This window comes from Wolffia australiana, chromosome 10 (genome assembly GCF_029677425.1).
Source record: "Wolffia australiana isolate 7733 chromosome 10, ASM2967742v1".
Classification (NCBI taxonomy): domain Eukaryota; kingdom Viridiplantae; phylum Streptophyta; class Magnoliopsida; order Alismatales; family Araceae; genus Wolffia; species Wolffia australiana.
The window spans coordinates 12242629-12249228 of record NC_135844.1 but is presented as its reverse complement, the minus strand read 5'-3'; the positions used below and the strand labels follow the sequence as shown (position 1 = coordinate 12249228).

Below are 6600 nucleotides of genomic sequence, written 5' to 3'. Positions count from 1 at the left end.
CTGCATTTTGGGACCTCTCACCGGACACCCCTTGTCGCTGCCGCTCCTCCCAGGTCTGTCTCCTCTCCTCTACTCCTGGCACTTAAATACTTTATTTAATATGCTCACTTTTGCCATTGCCACGGGGAATTTCAATTGTTTGGTGTATTAGAGTAGTGGATTGTGCAATTCGTGCCCAAGTTAAACCTGGGCACGAATTTGGTCGGGGAGCTACTCAAGTTAAACCTGCCCAATACAACATTGATAGACGGAGGTTGGGGCCCTCCGCATCGCTAAATTACAAAAGTTCCACAATTTTCTTGATACACAATCTGCTCCCTTTAGTAACTCGTCTCTCGTATAGTAGTCCTGCATCAGAATATCTCCTCTTCAACAACGATTGGTAACTGCCATTAACCGTGGAGGCTACTCCTCTGTGGTGATATTGTCGTCGTATTTTGGTGAATCCTGCGACTGCGCCACAGACGACTGAAGAATCAACACCGTCCACCTCTTGGATTAGATTGTTTTGGTTGTCGTGCTGCTGGACAACCGCAAATTTTCAACTTCGAGCGGTGACTGCTCTTCTGCTTCGCCCTGGGATCTCCATTGGACACACCGCTGGTTGATCGCAGATTACCGACCGTCCTCCTCAATCCAGGGATCTAGATCGAAATACCTGACTGTGGGCTCCTTCCGCACGAAGCCACGCCACCTGGTTACTGATACCTCTTCTGGGGTTCTGCGATTAGTTTCATACTGATTGGGATTTCGGTGCCTCCTAGAGTCGACTGAAGGGGATTTTGGACGTCCGCATCTACACAGTCGGCAGTGTCGTGAGTCCCAACTTCTGTGTCCTGTTGAACTCATTGTGGTCCGGCCTTGGACCACGAGGCTTCTTCTTCGATCGAACGATACCATCATCAGCGACTTGCTCACATCCATGTCTTCGCTTACAGGTCACATCGTCCTTGTGACCCCTTTTAAATTAAAGCTTACTTACATATTTCACTGCCAAATTCAACGTTCCTCCACCGTCTAGATTATTAGGATTATCCACCACGATTGTTGAGAGTAGGGGATTATTCATTCTTGGTGTTGGATTAGAGTCGTCGTTATCGACGAAGGCTGGAACACTTTCGGACAGTGATTGCATACCCTTCTTCGTTGGTATTCGCGCAGATCCATCGGGTCATCGGGAGCTTTGTCCGGACTCAGACTTCTCGTGTCACCCTTCTGACCATAGTCCTAAATGGGCAAGAATTGAACTATCTTTTGTTATTTAAAACTTGCGTCATTCAATCCCGACATCACATTCATCTATTTACTGTGTTGCAAAACCAATTCGACGACACCGTCGCATTGTTTTACAACACCCAGTCTTGTGCTGCTAAAAGTCAGCTCTTGCCCCCACATCTCCCTGTACACCAGTGATCCCTGCTGACTTACTTCATTCCTTGACCTATTCAAATCATCATCTCACTGAAGCAAGATTAACCATCCAACACCGTGCACTCTCCCCCCTGGTGATCTGTATTAGTTCGTCAGTATTTTCCAGAATATTTTTCCTTTGCTGTTGGACTTAGTAAAAATGGTTAGTGAGATAGCTTGGCGTGTTCTCTTGATTGTCCAATCTTGATTTTGAACTTTGAGCTTTATTTTCACCGCCGCGGTTCTAAGTTAGTAGTCTTGAGTCATTCGACAACCGGCGACGAGAGTTTATTCTACTACGATGATAACCTCAGGTATTGTTTCGGCGTTTAGAAAGGTTCAGGTGTTCTTTGAGCGAGGGGAGATGCGGCAGCGGAGGGGGTTTTTCATGACGACGGTGAACTCGGGCTTCTCGGACAGGTCGACGGGGCGATGGTCGACGGGCTCCCAGACGAACTCGCGGACGAGGTTGGCGACGAAGAACTCGAGATGGAGCAGGGCGAGGGCCATGCCGGGGCATATCCTCCGCCCCGCGCCGAACGGCATCATGTCGATCTTCCTGTTCCCCGTGATATCCGCGTCGTGGCCGTCGCCCCCGGGAAGAAACCTCTCCGGCCTAAACTCCAGCGGGTCGGCCCACACCCCCGCGTCGCGCCCCATCTTCCCCACGGCGAAGTTGATGGCCGCGCCCTTGGGAATGGCGTACCCCCCTCGCACGACAACCTCCTCCGTGACTGCGTGCGGCAGCACGAAGTGCCCCGGCGGGTGCCGTCTCAGCCCTCCAAGATCACCGCTTTCAGATACGGCTTTCTCTCGAGCTCCTCCTCCGACGCGCCGCTCCCCTCTCCCCCCACTTCCCCGGCGACCCTCTCCTGCACGTCCGGGTTCGCGGCGATGTTGGCCATGATCCACTCCAGCGCCGTGGAGGTCGTGTCCGTCCCGGCGTTCAGGAACTCGGAGCAGAGGGAGAGGATCTCCTCGTCGTCGAGCTTTCTCCCTCTTGTTTTCGTTGCTGCTCCGCCGTCCCGCTCGGGCATCTCGAGGTCGAGGACGGAGTCCAAGTAGCAGAAGTCGAGGCTCTTCTTCTCTTCTTCTTCTTCTTCGGCGGAATTCCCGGCGCTCTTCTTCTTCTGTCGCCGCGACCTGATCAGAGGCAGAAAAATCTCCCTCTGGCGCTGCCGGAGCTGGAGAAGACGCCTCCACCGCCCCCAGAACAGGTACCTGAGAATGAATGAAGCGAGCAGCCGGATTATGTTATAAATAACCGGAGAAGATTTAAACTATAAGAAGGGGTGCCTTGCCTGGTTATTCTCGGGGCGTATTCGAAGACGGCGAGCTTCTGGAAGAAGAGGAGCAGGTCCCGCTGGGCCTTCTCGATGGCCCTCACCGTTTTCTCGTCCAGCCTCTCCCCGAAGCACAAGAAGACCAGCAAGCAGAACATGGCGTACTGAATGGCCTCCTTGGGAGCCACCACCGCCCCGGCCGAGCCGCGGAGCTCGTCCAGGAGCGCGCCGAGGGCCCAGCCGCGGGCGCCCGCGCTCTGCCTGGCGCGAGCCATCTCCGACACGAGGTTGCGCCGGAGAAGCCGCCACCGCGGCCCGTACTCGGCGGCGGAGACCTGGCAGCGGTCCGCGGTGAGGAGCCGCAAGGCCGGCGACTGGGGCGGCCGGTCGGCGAAGACGGCGCCATTCTGGACGAGCATCTCGTGGGCCACGTCGCGGTCGGCCACGACGATGGTGGGAAGCGCGCGCCGATAGACGGAGATAATCGGACCGTACTCGGAGAAGAGCTTCTCCAGCACCGACGCGAAGTCGCCGCCCGAGCGGAGGAAGAGGAGGAGGTTGCCGATGACCGGCAGCGGCGGCGGCCCCGGCGGCAGGCGCCGGGGCCGTGCCGCCCGCCGGCGGAGGAGGAACGACGCAGAAACGAAGCAGAGCAACGCCGAGACGACGGCCACCGCCCACGCCTCCATCTCTCAACGGACGGATGAGCGAGAGAAGCCGTGACGATAAATCTCAACGTGACTCGTCGTCGCTTCAAAATTATCGATTGGTGAAAGAGATGGATAACCAGAAAATAATTCTTTTTTAAGATGCCGTCTCCATCGGGTTTATGGACATAGACGGGGAGCCGAACCAAAAGTTAATAAGACATGCAAGAAAATATTACAATATATGTTAGGACCCCAGTAAAAGAAAATAATTATGGAAATAGAGAGAATTTGGTTGGTCTGAACTGCTCCATCTTGTTTATGGAGAGAAGGTAGGCAGCCGAACCACAAGAAAATAAGTCATGCAAGAAAATATTACAATCCATGTTAGGATCCAGAAAAAGGAAATAATTATCGAAATAGAGAGAATTTGGTTGGTCTGAATTGCTCTGACGTCAACCCTTCTGAGATCAATCCCCGGATGCAGGCTGGCTTGTGGCTCATTTGATTTTTTTCGCACAGTTCACTTGGTGAACGGGGGAATTAATAGATATTTAGATACATGAATCGTCGGAAAGGGACAGGTTCAGACTACTTCAGCTTGAGGTATGTAGGGTTGGTTGAAGGGTCGGGGTCTTAAGAAATTAATACCCCGTTGACCAAAAATGCAGGAAAGGATGTTGAGTGAGAGAGGCATGTTTAACGTATTACGGCGATTCTGCTTGTTTCCTTGGCCCATTTGTATTCAAACGTTAAACATTCTTTAATTATAATCGAATGAGATTTAACTGGCGTCACTTGTTATGTCAAATGGTAATCGTAAATGCCTTTTTTAATGAATCCATCACATTCCATTTGTGTTGATTGCACATTGTTGATTTTTTTATGAATTACATTTACTTTTCGATAGCATCGGCTCTCGATTATTTTATTTTATACGCAATTCGTACATTTTTGGAATCAGATCGAGAGTGAAGGAGAATGATAGATAGATCGATAGATAGATACACATAGAGAGAGAGAGGGAGATTCATTGATAGATAGACAGAGAGATAGAGATTCATAGATAGAGAGAGAGAGAGAGAGAGATTCATAGATAGATAGACACAGAGAGAGGGAGATTCATAGATAGATAGAGAGAGGGAGATTCATAGATAGATAGACACAGAGAGAGGGAGATTCATAGATAGATAGAGAGAGAGGGAGATTCATAGATAGATAGACAGAGAGACAGATTCATAGATAGATAGACAGAGAGGGAGATTCATAGATAGATAGACAGAGAGACAGATTCATAGATAGATATACAGAGAGAGAGATTCGTAGATAGAGAGAGAGGGAGATTCATAGATAGATAGACAGAAAGGGAGAGAGGGAGAAGCATAGACAGATAGAGAGGGAGAATGATAGACAGATATATAGAGAGAGAGAATGATAGACAGATATTTAGAGAGAGAGAATGATAGACAGATAGAGAGAAAGAGAGAGGGAGAAGCATAGACAGATAGTGAGGGAGAATGATAGACAGATATATATAGAGCGAGAATGATAGACAGATAGAGAGAGAATGATAGGGAGCATGATAGCTAGATAGATAGAGAGAGAGAGAGAGATGGAGAGGAGAATCCTAGAGAGAGAGAAAGAGGGAGATTGATAGACAGATAAGAGAGAGCGAAAGAGAAAAACGATACTTGGCACGGCACCTCTCTCAGAGATCGAGAGACAGAGAGCAAGAGTAGGGGAAAGGAGATGAACCAAATCTTCGTTAGAGAGAGAGAGAGTCTGTGGTAAACGACAGGGAAATCTACACAAGGACGCGATGCGAGAGAAAGAAAGGGGATTTAATCTTTGGCAAAGTATCTGTCCTCGCGTCCATTGTAAACTCCCTGAGCCAGTGGTTGTGGAAGCGCTCGTCGTTGTCGGTGGGAGAATAGTCCACGTAATTATAACGATTATTCGAAGTTATTCATGGAGGAAATTTCCCAAAAATGGTGAAGTTAGGAAATTAAAATAACGGTAATAGATAGATTCATGATGATCAAAATTTTCTGGGAAAAGAGGCATGCTTGAAGAATAGTATAGCGAATGATGTGCAATCCATCCGTGGCTATGCAAGGCGCATATGCCTGTAAAGATTGAACATCTTGAAGGAAGAAGAAGAAATAATAGAGAGGAGGGAGAAGGTAGAGACAGGCAAGAAGAGCAGTTGAATTAGGTCATAGTCGAACAATCGGGTTATTACATGTAGATTCTATAAACATTAATATATATAGCTCTGATATCATGTAAAGGTCGAAGATCCTGAAGGAAGATTAAGAAAGAACAGGTAGAGAGAGGAGACACGCTGCATTTGATCGTATCTACGTTCCAATCCTAGCCATCTATCTTTGATCCTAACTGGCGGCTAATCTCTAACGAGTATAAGGGTACATGTTCAATTACTACTAGCTACTCTTAAATTATATCATATTGGCTGAGAGTGTTGCTGACACGGCTGCCAAGTCAGCAACACTCTACATGATTTTGTCCTGGCATGAAATATCCGAGTAGTTCCAAGGTGGTAGCTCTGATATTATCACACCAGAGTATTGGAGCTAACTTGAAGTTCATGGAGAAGAGATTTAACCCATATGACATATGAGTTCAGACACGGTAGTCACCCATGCCTTTTATTCGGTACCAGATCATGCCACAGACGGCTGTTTCTTTGAACTTCATGAGATAGGGTTCTTACCAAGGTATACAGGTGAAACAAAAATTAGGGTTAAATATGTCATTTAAGGCTTCTGGGTGATGCAATAATTTTTCTAGCTTTTCTTACAAGCACACTACAAGCATGGGTTGGATCCACATCGACCAAGTAGCGAATTAGTGAATTTTAGCTTTAAAATCTATTTTTTGCATTTTTATATTTATTTCAGGAATTAAGTCTAATTTAATAAAATCAAACTAGTCAAAACTTATTAAAAAGAGTATTAAATTAGTGATATAATATTTATCCTAATGACCTAGTTCATTCGAATTTGAAAGATTAACTTTGGAATTTTAATAGAAGTTTATAATTAATTCTAATTAAAATACCCAATGCGCTTCAGCGGCACTAGGTGATGGTTGAGTGAGGTGGACATGAGTGCAGTGGAGCATATGAAAGAGATTAAACTTCTGATTGTGACAGAAATGATGCCAGATATGTGTTAATGAGCAGTGGACCAGAGCGACTACAGACAACTTTGCCATCACCTCATTGACAAAGATGGAGT

At 47.5% G+C, this 6600-nt stretch overlaps 1 pseudogene across 1 annotated transcript; it reads right to left on the bottom strand.

Annotated features, from left to right (window-relative positions):
* Positions 1-1676: 1676 nt before the first annotated feature.
* On the bottom strand, positions 1677-3422 carry LOC144708373 (cytochrome P450 89A2-like; annotated as a pseudogene). The gene is made up of 2 exons (XR_013582771.1): positions 2712-3422; positions 1677-2631 (listed from the first exon to the last, which is right to left on the bottom strand). The product of XR_013582771.1 is annotated as a cytochrome P450 89A2-like (transcript).
* Between the last annotated feature and the right edge of the window lie 3178 nt (positions 3423-6600).